The following is a 15,889-nucleotide window of genomic DNA, read 5'->3' on the forward strand; positions in this document are numbered from 1 at the left end:
TGAAATCGGTTCTCAACCGCGCCTTCTTCCAATATAACGCTATTTTGAATTCCATCTGTTGTCTTTTCTGTATAATACGAGTATATACATTAGGAACCAATGATGAAAGCGGAATAAAACTTTACACAAATACGGTGTTTGAAAAATATGTAAATGACGGATAATGAAATCTCGATTATCACTTTATCATGCGAGAGTATAAAATGTTCGGTGACACCCGAACTTAGACCTTCCTTACTTGTTGTATAGAAATTTGACCGGCGTAGAAGCAAAATGCGAAACAATCATACATACTTATATTATGTCATTTGCACATTTGTCTGTATGTTTGCGAAAGCAAATGTTCTACAAAAGCATATTCCTATACTTAAACAAAATTATTTGAACCATCGTATATTTCTTACATGCATAACCAAACCATACTTAAGACAACGCCACGAAAGTGTCAATAGTGGTGTTGGTGGTAAGCACATAAAAAGTCACAATGTGAACGCAGGTTCGAATCTCGACGGACTTAGTCTTTAATTTTTGCATTTTAACATCGTAATACTATACTAATAAAATTTTTTTTTGCTAATAGTAATTAAATTTATCACAGCAATATACCTAATATACATTTACATAATATTGCTGTGATAAATTTAATTTCTATTAGTACGAAAAATATTTATTAGCACAGTATACGATGTTAAAAGGCATACATCTTTCTATCCTATCTTGTGTATCTGCACATGTTAATATGAATGTATGTATACGCACAAATTGTAAATGTAAAGAATTCCCACAAAAAAAGAGAGACGAAAGAAATAAAGTCACATAAAATAGTTGAGAATTCGCAAAAATGAAAGACAAACGAAAGAAAAATAATGCGCAAGCATACATAAGCGTCTGTACTTATTGACCGCATTATTTTTGCGTAAAACCTTGGAATTTATTCATTAAAATCACCACTCAGAAGTCGTTTTATCCGTTGTAAGCGAGCGATTTTCGAAGAAATATCATTTCTAATATGCCACAACACAATATTAGAAATGAAGTTCATAAACCTCACGCTGTCAGATAAATCGATATACCTCGTCATCGCGGGTCGATTTCCAAAAAATTTAAATGAAGACTAACTACAGAAATGATCCTGTAAAGTATAGCCTTAATTTTCCAACGGCCAACGCAGAGTATTTCAACCAAAATATACGCAAAATAGTTGAGAATTCGCAGAAATGAAAGACAAACGAAAGAAAAAGAAGCATACCTTCAATAATGCACAAGCATACAAACATACATATGCGCAGCAGCAGCAAGGAAAGAGGTAACAATCGGCGATCCATTGTATAGTTCTTTCATCCATAACCAAACCATAATTAGGACAACGCAATACAAGTGTCAATGGTGGTGTTGGTGGTAAGCGCTTCAGAAGTGACGACGAGCACATAGGTACGTAGGTTCGAATCCCAACAGAACTTATTTTTAATTGAATATGTCACCAACCAAAAATTTAAACATTGTTCTACAAAAACAACAACAGCATAAGCATGGCAACATTGTGTTGTTGGTAGAAAAGCCGAGCTGTGCCGAAAGAAACGAACAAACGATCGCCGATTGTCACCGCTTCGCTTGCTGCTCGGACATCTTCGCAGACAAGGTTGCGTAGATTCATATTGAGCAAGGTTGCGCAACCTGAATCTATCGCAACCTTTCCCGAACTCGTATAAGAAGTATAACTTCAATAATGCAAATATGCATATTTCTAAATGTCATTAATTTCTTCAAAGAAATTGGATCCTGAGAAGTATAGTCTAAACTTTTCAACGACCACCGCAGAGCGTTTCAACCAAAAGGAATTCATTTATTAAAATCACCACTCAGAAGTCGTTTTATCCGTTGTAAGCGAATGATTTTCGAAGAAACATCATTTCTAATATGCCACAAGACAAAATTAGAAATGAACTTCTTAACCTCACGCTGTCAGATAAAACGAAAATACTTCGTCATCGTGGGTCGATTTCCAAAAAATGTAAATGAAGACCGTACTTCACAGGATCATTTCTGTAGTGAAGTATAGTCTTAATTTTTCAAAGACCAACGCAGGGTATTTCAACAAAAGGTCACATAAAATAGTTGAGAGTTCGCAGAAATGAAAGACAAAGGAAAGAAAAAGCAGTATAACTTCAGTAATGCACAAGCATACAAACATACATATGCGCAGCAGCAGCAAGGAAAGAGTTAACAATCGGCGATCCATTGTATATTTCTTTCATGCATAACCAAATCATAATTAGGACATCGCAATACAAGTGTCAATGGTGGTCTAGGTGATAAGCGCTTCAAAAGTTACGACGAGCACGTAGGTACATAGGTTCGAATCCCAACAGAATTTATTTTTTTTTAATTAAATATGTGATCTTATTTTATAATAACTCATTTTAAATATATAAAAGATTTACCTAAACATTATGATGATATTTTCACGATTCATACGCAATGTCCGAATGTAAGCAATTTCGTTTTGCCGTCGGCATTTCAATTTCTCATTCGTCAAGTTTTGCTTTCAACCAAGAAATCGCTTGTATGTATGTATGGACATATGTGCAATATATGCCTTTGCGTTTTGCCGTCGGCATTTCCATGTTGACATGCAAAAGTAATTATATATTTCATTGTTTCGTTTTGGCCCAATTTTGTATATTAAGACAAGTGTCAATAATTGCGCCAAAATCAAATATATTATATATTCATATGTAAACATGTTTTAAACTTTACATAAAATTGAAGTGTCAATAATTGCGCCAATTTTCATAAAGTGGGAAATTTTGCGCGAATAAGACGTGTGCGGGTTAAGTCGTGAATATTACTTACATTAATTAATTTGAAAGTGCCGAAAAATGTGCAACGAAATTTCAATAAATTGATGTAAATTTACTTATATTTTCATTTATATTTAATTGTCAATAAATTTTTTAAAAGTTATTTGCCCTAGTTGTCCATTTTTTATTTTCTCACACATTTCAGCCGATTTTTGTATAGAAATTTGACCGGCGTTGAAGCAAAATGCGAAACAATCATACATACATACATATATCATGTCGTTTGCACATTTGTCTGTATGTTTGCGAAAGCAAATGTTCTACAAAAGCATATTTCTATACTTAAACAAAATTATTAGAAACATCGTATGTTTCATATGTACATGCATAACCAAACCATACTTAAGTCAGTATATTATCACAGCAATTTACATAATATACATATACATAATATTGCTGTGATAAATTTAATTTCTATTAGTAAGAAAAATATTTATTTGTATAGTATACGATGTTAAAAGGCATACAAGTTAATACCACCAGTTCACATTATCTGTCATAAATATGTAACATGAAACTTACGACCCATTTGGTCCATATTGAAACATTATGTGTACTTTGCTAATACTGTCCACCTTAGGTGGTCCCAAAATATAATTCATAGATTGTAAGATGAATCTTTCCATTTGTAACATATGTCATATCTCAAGTGGATTGTAGATATACTTCCTAGAATGTAAGATAAATATTTGTATCTAGACTTAAGCAAAATACTGTATATAAGAAAACATAATAAAGAAAACGAGGCAGTTGACCACAAGGAGTTGCCCACGGCAGTTGACCACAGGCAGTTGCCCGTAGTTGCTTACAAAACTCAAACAGAGTTATTAATTGGCGATCCTGCCAGGAGATGAAATAATCTCCGGCGGACCAAAATGTAACAATAAATTTCGGCGGTCACCATTTAAGGGGACAAAAAATCCCCGTGTTACCGTTTGAAAAACAATCAAGTATCCTCAATTGAGGAGAAAAGTAAAAAAAAAAGTTCAAAAAACGCTAAGTCCAAAAAACGCTAAGTCCAAAAAGAGACACATAATCAAAAAAATCTCAGATGTACATGCTATGGCATCATAAGCCGTACGTATATTACGTGCAACAATCTTTGGCTTTGTTCATTATCAGTCAATATATTGTTAATTTCAAACCAATTGTCAATTATGGATTTAATCATTCTATAATTAGAATTCCACCGAGTAGGAAATTGGGATTTCAATGAAGTGGGTAGAAGATGCTGTAAATTTGCTTTTCTTAAAATATTTAACAATTTTTTTACAAGAAGCTAACACATCTGTAAGCTCTTCTATCTCCTCGAATGATTTGTCCAATACATTGGAAAATAGATGGCTACTGCAGTTAAGACGTATATTTTGTTTTAAAGCTTTAACCATGTTACTTCCTCTGTCAGTAATGAATTTAATTTGGCTCATATTTTGAACACCATATTCTTTAAACATACTGCTAAGTCTATTAAGAACATTGTCACCCGAAGAACTTTCATAATTCATAGATTTCATTCCCAAAACCAAGTCGAAGTATTTCAAGTCTTTTTGGTAGTGGAAGGTAACTCCTAAAAAGTTCCGCTTCACATAGTTGTCCGTCCACAAGTCGATTGTGACTGAAGCTCCACCGCTGCTCACAATATTATTTATTTCTTCTTTAAGTTCTTCTTTTTTTTCATTTGCACATTTTTGAACATTGCGGGAAATTGTTGTTGCGCTCGGTAACAAATCCTCCACATCGACGTGTTCGCCATACGATGCACCTATCTTTATGAAGAATTTCACAAGTTTTATAAAGCCTGAGCCTTGCACAACCGAAAATGGTAGGCAGTCTTCAACAACCCAGAATGTAAATTTTTTTACAGCTTCATTCTTGTCTTCCACCGTGACGGTTCTTAATTCTTGCGATGTTTTAATATTTCTGAGCATGGGTGACGAATTAGGTTAGACGTCTGACCATTGTAATATTTCAATACTTTTAAGCAAGTGCGGCAGTAAACAAAACCTTCCAGTACAGTTCCGTCCGGTTTCAAAATTTCTGATAAAATATTCCATACGAAACTTCGGCCTTTGCGCTTACCAATGCCATTCGCAATTTTGCAACCAATAGAATCTTCTTTTTCGGCCATTATTTTCAATAAATATCATGTAGTACGTATCATATAAAATTCTTAACACTCACAAAGCAAATTAATCAACTGTACTGACGATTACACATAAACAAAAAAATGCTTTGCACACTCGAGCCTAAACTCGGACACTTGAACATATTGATCCGCAAAACACCCGAACCCAAACAAACACGTATGAACTACACTCGAGTGTTGCGATCAACACGTTCGTCTGTGCACAGTGGCTAACGAGCAATCCTTCTGCTCGTTCAAAGAAAGCGATACAAGCCGGTTTTGGGTAAGTGTTCGAGTGTGCGCAGAAATTGTGTGTCCGTTGCAGATCTCTGATACGCGCGTATCATACCACTCAACCATTCTCCCGCATTTTTGCTAACAAAGACATATCCCGCTTTTCAAAATTCGCTTGCATTTGATTTTGCTAATGAAAGACATCGCCAACATCAACGATGCCATAAGTGCGCAATCAGGGAATATTGCAGAAAAATAAGCGAGCATTATCCCAACAACAGCATCAATTGGCTATGAGTATAAATGACATCGCTATTTAAAAAGTACAGTCAATTTAGACTTGTATATTTAACAATTTAATTTGAACATAATATACTAGACTAATAAATATTTTTGTATTATGTTTCTTAGTAATAGAAATTGAATTTATCACAACAATGCATATATACATAAATATATCGTCTATCATATTAATCTTATTATCTGCCCATATGATTGCATGTATACGCATGTGCGCAGATTGATCTGCATGCTTATATGCATGCATTCATTTATGCTTATACTTATGTACATTTATTTGTATATACTTCGAACAAATAATGCACAAGCATACAAACATACATACATATGCGTACACATGTGAATATGTCACCAACAAAAAATTAAAACATTGTTCTACAAAAACAACAATTGCCTAAATATCATAAGCATGGCAAGTCAATATGGCAGCCGAATTGGCGAAGCCCAAATGTAGTAAATTTTACAGCAAGAACAATTTAATTCACAAACGCAGGCGCAAATTCTACAAGCGACCTCGCTCACAAGTGCTGAACACAATGAGCGCGACAGACTGCAAGCGACATTTGTCAAATATTAGAATACACACGTTCTTAGGGACACATTTATTGAGGCAGCTATATAACTGTGTCCATAAGATCGTGTGTATTCGCACTCAATGTGTTCAGCACTTGACTCTTTGACAAAACGCAAGTTTCGGCCATTGGTTGACCGTGACAACGGAGATGCGAAAGAAGCGTGCGACACTTGTTATTATGAATGTATGTACATATGTATGTATATGGTTCGCATTTGCTTTCGTAAACATACAGACAAATGTGCCACAAGAAATAATATATGTACATATGTACAGATGCATGGTCATAAAATTCTATTGGTACAAATATGGAAAGATAACGAAATAATCTTCATTCACAATAATCGAAATTGATATAATATAATAAAAAAGGAAATTAATATCATTTTTAAAAATAATAATTTATTTAAACTTATTTTTTATTTAATTTTATCACATAAAATGTTTACCATTTTCGGAAATCAATGGTTCATATAATACAAAATAAGCATGCATATGTCACTCAGAGAATGCTTTTTTACATTCTTTGTGAATTTTGTATATTTTAGTATATATTTTTGCTACAAATCAGTTCTCTTTATTCATTCTCGTATGAATTCAGTCGCTTTACATATATTTCTGCTATTGCACATGCTCAATTCTGTTAAATAGCAGCGAGAATGGTGAAATTCCCGTGTCGCAATCTTATGAGCTCTGTTAGCCGTCCAATCGAACATCAGTACAGAATTCAATTTGCACCTTCTCTATGTTTTATGTTCTCTGGTCTTTCGAGCCGTTACCGGACGGCACTAGTGATAAATAAACATAAAATTCCGCTAAAAAAATATATATATAAAATAAAGGTCACCGATAACGCGGTAACCAAATTAAATTAAAAAAAGAACGTTGGTGAATATATATAAAAATTAAAAAGCAAAAAAAAAATAAAATAAAAAAAATAGTGCTAAAAATCGTGAAAAGTGATAAAAGGGTCAATAGACAACATGTAGTGAAGTCCGCAGTTAAAAAATCTAAATCAAATGAAATATGTATAATACAATGAAATAGTAAATAAAAGTGGAAGTGCAGAAGTAACAGCGATAGCTTTGGCAGAGAAGGTCAGGATTCCTGGAACAAAATGATTGGAACTGTCGCAAGCTAACAAAATGCCGAAGTGGTGCCATCAGTTTTAAACAACAAGGAGGGAAATCATAAAAATGGCGCGTGAATTTAGCTGATGCATTTAATGACAATTGAACACAGAAAACTGCATTGCTTTTTCTTATGTTAATATTGTTGTTTTTAGTTAATGCTCAAAGTGTCATATTTTTTCTGCATGATAATATATCAGATTATAAGAAAAATTAAAATAAAATAAAATAATTTGCCATATCTAATTAAATTATGCTGTACAAAGGAATTTTTCCAATTAATTAACACAATTTAGCTTGGTTCACTTATTTTTAATGTATTCCATGTTTGGATCCACATGAAGAATTTGTTTTCCCATACTGTCCTTATTATTTTCACATAACTATACATATGTATTATATGTATATGAGATACTATCATAATATCATAAAACTTAATATACATATTACAATAATATGTCATTTAATTTTCATGCGCATCTACATATCAGCACATACATAATTACATATGCAAGTTAATACCACCAGTTCACATTACATGAACATATTCTTTATCTGTCATAAATATGTAACATGACACTTACGACCCATATGGTCCGTATTGAAACATTATGTGTACTTTGCTAATACTGTCCACCTTAGGTGGTCCCAAAATATAATTCATAGATTGTAAGATGAATCTTTCCACTTGTAACATATGTATGTCATATCTCAAGTGGATTGTAGATATACTTCCTAGAATGTAAGATAAATATTTGTATATAGACTTAAGCAAAATACTGTATATAAGAAAACATAATAAAGAAAACGAGGCAGTTGACCACACGGGAGTTGACCACAGGCAGTTGCCCGTAGTTGCCCACGAGAACTAAACGGAGTTTTTAATTGGCGATCCTGCCAGGAGATGAAATAATCTCTGGCGGACCAAAATGTAACAATAAATTTCGGCGGTCACCATTTAAGGACAAAAAAATCCCCGTGTTACCGTTTGAAAACAATCAAGTATCCTCAATTGAGGAGAAAGTAAAAAAAAAGTTCAAAAAACGCTAAGTCCAAAAGAGACACATAATCAAAAAAATCTCAGCGCCACTTAGAAAATTATTGAAAAAATTTCGAGTGTGTGTTTGTGCCTATTGCCAATCGAACGCGCCTCGTCTAAACGGATTACGAGCGAACAACAAGCAAACATACATCCACATAAAAAACGCTGAAAGCCCCTCATAAAAACAAAAGAATCAAAAAATTTCTGTAAATCAGAAATTTCGCCAAAAACATCTTATTTCATCTAAACCTCACACACGGCCTCCAACGACGATCATCGCACAACCAACCGCCAAAATTCTACTCAAAAGAAACAGCAGCAAAGGCAACAACAACATAAAATTAGTTGTAAGTAAAGCTTATTCTCTTTATTAATTAAATGGGAAATAATCCCACTAATATTAAGTATGAAAAATTATTTCACTGTGAGTATTGCAAAACCAATAATCATGCCACTCACAACTGTTCGTGTTTAAAAATAATAAAAAAACAAGATATAAAATCGTATCTTAACAAGATATACTCTATTAGCATATCAAATATATACAAATTATATTAAATTAAATCTAAAAATTTCAAATGAAGGCTCGACCAGCCAAATAATAAAATATATTTTAAAACCGCGATTCACTACCACAAGGGGACCCTCCGGCTTATAATATAAACTCAGTTCTGCGAATCTGAACTCCAGACCCTCAGAATAAAAAGTATCTTTTCCCAGAAAAGATCAAAACAAATATTTAAATACATGCGGGCAATAAAATATATGCCATTTAAATATTTTAATATGAAGTTATTACAATAGATTTATGCAAAAAAAGAAATTTAACTACTATATATTTTTGTGAGTATTACTATATACATATGTTATTTCATGAAACTCACAAATATATATAAAAAAAAAAACAAACAAACCGAAAAATAAATTTAAAGGAAAAAATATAATTCTTTGGGAGCAGAGACTCCTGAAGAGCCTCCCGAATATTTTTCCGGCAATATTTTATTAACAAAAAAAAAATATTTTGGGACAAAAAGGTCCTAAAACGCCAGCTGAAGATTCATACCAGCAGATAAAAAGAAGAATTATACAAAATATTGTAGAACGAAAATGTTCTACAACAACAGCCGAAGTTCATACCGGCAAAATAAAACAAAAAAATAATGGAAAAACATATATAAAATAAATATAAATATACCTATATATGTAAATCAAAATATAAAAAATCAAAATTTATATTACTTTGAACAAAAAAATCTTAAGGCACCAGCCGAAGAAAGTACCGGCAATACTAAAAATAAAAAATACTTTAAAATTGTGGAACAAAAAAAGTTCAACAACGCCAGCCGAAGATCTTACCGGTAAAATAAAACAAAAAAAGAATGGCGAAAAGCCAAATAGAATATAAAATACAAAATTTAAAATAATTGGGACAAGAAAATCCTGAGTAACGTTACGATCGACCACTACACGTGCGGGATGGGATAGATACCGAGAGTTGAAGAGGGAAACGAGACGCATTTGCAGACAGAAAAAGAAAGAGGCCGAAATGCGTGAGTACGAAGAGCTTGATAAGCTGGCCGACAGGGGTAATGCTCGAAAATTCTACGAAAAAATGCGGCGGCTTACAGAAGGTTTATAGGCCGGAGCATACTCTTGTAGAACCCCCAAAGGTGATCTAGTCACTGATGCCCAGAGCATAGTTAAATTATGGAGGGAACACTTCTCCAGCCTGCTGAATGGCAGTGAACGCACAACACCAGGAGAAGGCGAACCCGATTCCCCAATCGATGACGATGGAGCAGACGTTCCATTACCCGACCATGAAGAAGTTCGAATAGCAATTGCCCGCCTCAAGAACAACAAAGCGGCAGGGGCCGACGGACTACCGGCCGAGCTATTCAAACACGGCGGCGAAGAACTAATAGGGAGCATGCATCAGCTTCTTTGTAAAATATGGTCGGACGAGAGCATGCCCAACGATTGGAATTTAAGTGTGCTATGCCCAATCCATAAAAAAGGAGACCCCACAATCTGCGCCAACTACCGTGGGATTAGCCTCCTCAACATCGCATATAAGGTTCTATCGAGCGTATTGTGTGAAAGATTAAAGCCCACCGTCAACAAACTGATTAGACCTTATCAGTGTGGCTTTAGACCTGGCAAATCAACAACCGACCAGATATTCACCATGCGCCAAATCTTTGAAAAGACCCGTGAAAGGAGAATCGACACACACCACCTCTTCGTCGATTTCAAAGCTGCTTTCGACAGCACGAAAAGGAGCTGCCTTTATGCCGCGATGTCTGAATTTGGTATCCCCGCAAAACTAATACGGCTGTGTAAACTGACGTTGAGCAACACCAAAAGCTCCGTCAGGATCGGGAAGGACCTCTCCGAGCCGTTCGATACCAAACGAGGTTTCAGACAAGGCGATTCCCTATCGTGCGACTTCTTCAACCTGCTTTTGGAGAAAATATTTCGAGCTGCAGGACTAAATAGAGAAGCTACCATCTTCTATAAGAGTGTGCAGCTGCTGGCGTATGCCGATGATATTGATATCATCGGCCTCAACACCCGCGCCGTTAGTTCTGCTTTCTCCAGGCTGGACAAGGAAGCACAGAAAATGGGTCTGGCAGTGGACGAGAGCAAAACGAAATATCTCCTGTCATCAAACAAACAGTCGTCGCACTCGCGACTTGGCTGTCACGTCACTGTTTACAGTCATAACTTTGAAGTCGTAGATAATTTCGTCTACTTAGGAACCAGTATTAACACCACCAAAAATGTCAGCCTGGAAATCCAACGCAGGATTGCTCTTGCCAACAGGTGCTACTTCGGACTGAGTAGGCAATTGAAAAGTAAAGTCCTCTCTCGACGAACAAAAGCTAACCTCTATAAGTCGCTCATAATTCCCGTCCTGCTATATGGTGCAGAGGCTTGGGCGATGACAGAAACCGATGAGTCGACGTTACGAGTTTTCGAGGGAAAAATTCTGCGAAAGATTTATGGTCCTTTGCGCATTGGCCACGGCGAATATCGCATCCGATGGAACGATGAGCTGTACGAGATATATATGACGACATTGACATAGTTCAGCGAATTAAAAGACAGCGGCTACGCTGGCTAGGTCATGTTGTCCGGATGGATGAAAACACTCCAGCTCTGAAAGTATTCGACGCAGTACCCGCCGGGGGAAGCAGAGGAAGAGGAAGACCTCCACTCCGTTGGAAGGACCAAGTGGAGAAGGACCTGGCTTCGATTGGAATATCCAATTGGCGCCACGCAGCGAAAAGAAGAAACGACTGGCGCGCTGTTGTTAACTCGGCTATAATCGCGTAAGCGGTGCCTACGCCAATTTAGAAGAAGAAGAAGAAAATCCTAAGACGCCAGTCGAAGATAATACCGACAATAAAATAAAAAAATATACTCCAAAAAAGGAGGTACTAATATTTTAAATAAATAATTTCAATAATTGGGGTACTCACAAGCCGTCGTAAAGCATTGTAAAATCGTAAAATTATAAAGTTTTACAATTGTCTAAAAAAAAATGTTGTTAGATTTCATACAAAAATGAGTTTACACATTTACAATTCTCAATGTTAAGTTTTCGAATCGTTATAACTTATAACTTTATGGGACTTGAGAAAACCCTTAATGTAAAAGAACAAATTGCTGAAATGTATTCTGGCAATAATATAATAAAAGATGTCATATATGAAAATACTTCCATCAAAAAATAATTAGAAGTCAAAAATAATATAAAATGTATCGAAAGTATATTTAAGAGTCAAATTTAAATAAATTGTAAAATAAATGGTAAGATTTCAAAATAGTACTTTTTTTTTTTGTAAACAATATCTTTTATTTATAGAATCTGCTTTTTGTTTTAAAAGCCTAACAATAAGTTTTAAAATCTTAAATCTATTTAAAAACTAGACAAGCTCAAGCAAGTGTTTGAGCTGTTTTGGTGATACGTTGCTCCTTAGTACGCAGGCATATCTCTTCTTTTAAGGCGTGATTGATCGCAGGAATGTACCAAAGCATTAGCCAAAGGGTTTGGGTGATCTCGGAGTTTAGATATATATTTAATTCTGCTGTCTTCTACTTCTTTCTTTACCATAGAAATACCAAGGTCTTTATGGATATTTTCATTACGCATGTACCATGGTGAACACGAGATTGTTCTAAGCATTTTTGATTTGAACCTTTGTATTATATCAATATTAGTTGCACAGGTCGTACCCCACAGTTGAATGCCATACATCCAAATCGGCTTTATGGCCGCATTATATAAAAGCACTTTGTTGTCTAGGCTAAGTTTGGAGTTTTTATTTAAAAGCCAATTTAAATTTGCAGCTCTTATCTTCATGCAAGTTATTTTACTAGATATGTGTTTTCTCCACGTAAGTCTTCTATCTAGGTGAATACCAAGATAAGTTACGTCGTTCGCTTGGGGTACTAGAATATTGTTCATTTTTACTGCCGGACACATTTTAGGTCTTAGTGAAAACGTAACATGCTTGCATTTTTGTTCATTTACATTTATACCCCAGTTGGCTAGCCATTCTTCGACAGACCTTAAGTGCTCGGCTATTATGTGGCATTTATTACGGCTCACTAAAGCTGTGTCATCAGCAAAAGTTGAGGTCAATATATTATTAGCTGTAGGAAGATCTGCAGTATATATGATGTATAGAGTTGGGCCTAAAACACTGCCCTGGGGTACACCAGCCCTTATCTGTCGTTCGTCAGATATGAAATTTATTTATATTTTTTAAATAAGACTCCAATGTTTTATACAATTCTAAAGGTAGAATGGTTTTAATTATATATATAAAAAGCCTTCATGCCACACCATATCAAATGCCTGAGCCACGTCTAGAAATAAAGCTGAACAGTACTCTCTGTGCTCAAATGCTTTTCTTATTTCGTTAGTAATTCTATTTACTTGCTCTATCGTGCTATGTTTTTCACGAAACCCGAATTGGTGCGTTGGTATTATATTATTTTCGTGGAGGAAAGGAGACATCTTTGATAGTAACACTTTTTCAAATATTTTAGAAAGACAGGGTAAAAGACTGATTGGTCTGTATGAAGACGGCTGTGTTAAGTCTTTCCCAGGTTTATCTATCAAGATAATCTGCGACTTTTTCCATGAAATAGGATAGTATCCGAGATTAAGAATTGCACTGAAGAGCGAAGAGAGCACATCCACAGCAATATTTGGTAACTCAATTAGCATTTTTGGGGTAATATTATCATGTCCTGGTGACTTTTTTGATTTAAGTTCTTTTATTATTCTAATAATTTCAGTAGGTGAAGTCTTAAAAGACTCGAGTGACTCGTTAACTGTGTTGGGTAAGCTGGACAACTCGAAGTTGTTCTTTGGGCAATTTGGTTGAAATACCTTTTCTAGGTAATTTGCAAAACAATTAGCCTTTTCCTCGTCACTTCGAGCCCAATTTCCGCCCATGTCTCGTATAGGCATGTTGGAGTTAGTTGGTGGCTTCAGGGACTTTTGGGCTTTCCAAAGAGAATTTTGCTTGTACTGTTCAAATTGATAAAATAGTCTATAGCCTCACGTACTACTATATATCCATTTGAATCGGGACGCTTCAATTTAAAGTTGGGGGAGTTAATACCACCAGTTCACATTACATGAACATATTCCTTATCTGTCATAAATATGTAACATGACACTTACGACCCATATGGTCCGTATTGAAACATTATGTGTACTTTGCTAATTTTGTCCACCTTAGGTGGTCCCAAAATATAATTTATAGATTGTAAGATGAATCTTTCCACTTGTAGCATATGTCATTTCTCAAGTGGATTGTGGATATACTTCCTAGAATGTAAGATAAATATTTGTATCTAGGTTTAAGCAAAATACTGTATATAAGAAAACATAATAAAGAAAACGAGGCAGTTGACTACAAGGAGTTGCCCACGGCAGTTGACCACGTTCAGTTGCCCGTAGTTGCTTACAAAACTCAAACAGAGTTATTAATTTACATCTTCTATCCTATCTTGTGTATCTGCACATGCTCATATGAGTGAATGTATACGCATGTGCGCGTTCAGAAATTTTTCATCACTTATCAATATACTTATTACATGTGCGCGCAATGACTTGTTCATACAGTCATATATACTTATATGTACATATATTTGCATACATTGCCGAATAATGCACAAGCATACAAACATACATATGCGTACACATAGGCGAAGCTGCTATAGCGGCAAGGGGTGACAATCTGCGGCCATTACTTTACTTATGCCATAGAACTCCTATTGCTACGAATATGGAAATGACAACGAAATAATGCAAATATGCATATTTCTAAATGTCATTAATTTCTTTGAAGAAATGAATGATCCTGAGAAGCATAGTCTTAACTTTTCAACGGCCAACGCCAACCAAAAGGAATTCATTCATTAAAATCACCACTCAGAAGTCGTTTTATCCGTTGTAAGCGAATGATTTTCGAATAAACATCATTTCTAATATGCCACAAGACAAAATTAGAAATGAACTTCTTAACCTCACGCTGTCAGATAAAACGAAAATACTTCGTCATCGTGGGTCGATTTCCAAAAAATGTAAATGAAGACCGTACTTCACAGGATCATTTCTGTAGTGAAGTATAGTCTTAATTTTTCAAAGACCAACGCAGGGTATTTCAACAAAAGGGCACATAAAATAGTTGAGAATTCGCAGAAATGAAAGACAAAGGAAAGAAAAAGCAGTATAACTTCAATAATGAACAAGCATACAAACATACATATGCGCAGCAGCAGCAAGGAAAGAGGTAACAATCGACGATCCATTGTATATATCTTTCATGCATCACCAAACCATAATTAGGACAACGCAATACAAGTGTCAATGGTGGTGTTGGTGGTAGGCTCTTGAAAAGTTACGACGAGCACATAGGTACGTAGGTTCGAATCCCAACAGAATTTATTTTTAATTGAATATGTCACCAACCAAAAATTTAAACATTGTTCTACAAAAACAACAACAGCATAAGCATGGCAACATTGTGTTGTTGGTAGAAAAGCCGAGCTGTGCCGAAAGAAACGAACAAACGATCGCCGATTGTCACCGCTTCGCTTGCTGCTCGAACATCTTCGCAGACAAGGTTGCGTAGATTCATATTGAGCAAGGTTGCGCTTGAGCAAGGTTGCGTAGATTCATATTGAGCAAGGTTGTGCAACCTGAATCTATCGCAACATTTTCCGAACTCGTATAAGAAGTATAACTTCAAAAAAAGAAAACGAAAACGAAAATTAAAAAAAGTGGGGTGACAAAAAGTGCAGTGAAGAGAGAGAAAGCAGAGTAAAAGAATAATTACACCTGCGATATACATACATATGTACACATAAAGTGATAGTGCAGTGACATAACCTACGAACAAAAGGAGAAAAAGTCATAAAAAAACACGAGCACAGCTACAGCGCCAGCAACAAAAGGACAGGAGAAACACGAAAAAGAAGGACAGGCACAAGCACAGACAGGCCACAGCTCAGGCAACGCACAAGCACAGGCACACGCACAAGATACACATACATACATACATACGTAAACTCATCCCAGTAGCAAAATAATTCACT

The 15,889-nt window shown here is 35.3% G+C and overlaps 2 non-coding genes and 1 pseudogene across 2 annotated transcripts; all 3 read right to left on the reverse strand.

Annotated features, from left to right (window-relative positions):
- Nucleotides 1-946: 946 nt before the first annotated feature.
- On the reverse strand, nucleotides 947-1,149 carry LOC120779965 (annotated as a pseudogene).
- Nucleotides 1,150-1,854: 705 nt separating this feature from the next.
- On the reverse strand, nucleotides 1,855-2,063 carry LOC120779946. The gene has a single exon (XR_005705768.1). It is a non-coding gene; the product is annotated as a small nucleolar RNA U3 (small nucleolar RNA).
- Nucleotides 2,064-14,718: 12,655 nt separating this feature from the next.
- LOC120779947 lies at nucleotides 14,719-14,927 on the reverse strand. Its single transcript, XR_005705769.1, has one exon. It is a non-coding gene; the product is annotated as a small nucleolar RNA U3 (small nucleolar RNA).
- Between the last annotated feature and the right edge of the window lie 962 nt (nucleotides 14,928-15,889).

Source organism: Bactrocera tryoni, unplaced genomic scaffold, assembly GCF_016617805.1.
Source record: "Bactrocera tryoni isolate S06 unplaced genomic scaffold, CSIRO_BtryS06_freeze2 scaffold_11, whole genome shotgun sequence".
Taxonomy (NCBI): Eukaryota; Metazoa; Arthropoda; class Insecta; order Diptera; family Tephritidae; genus Bactrocera; species Bactrocera tryoni.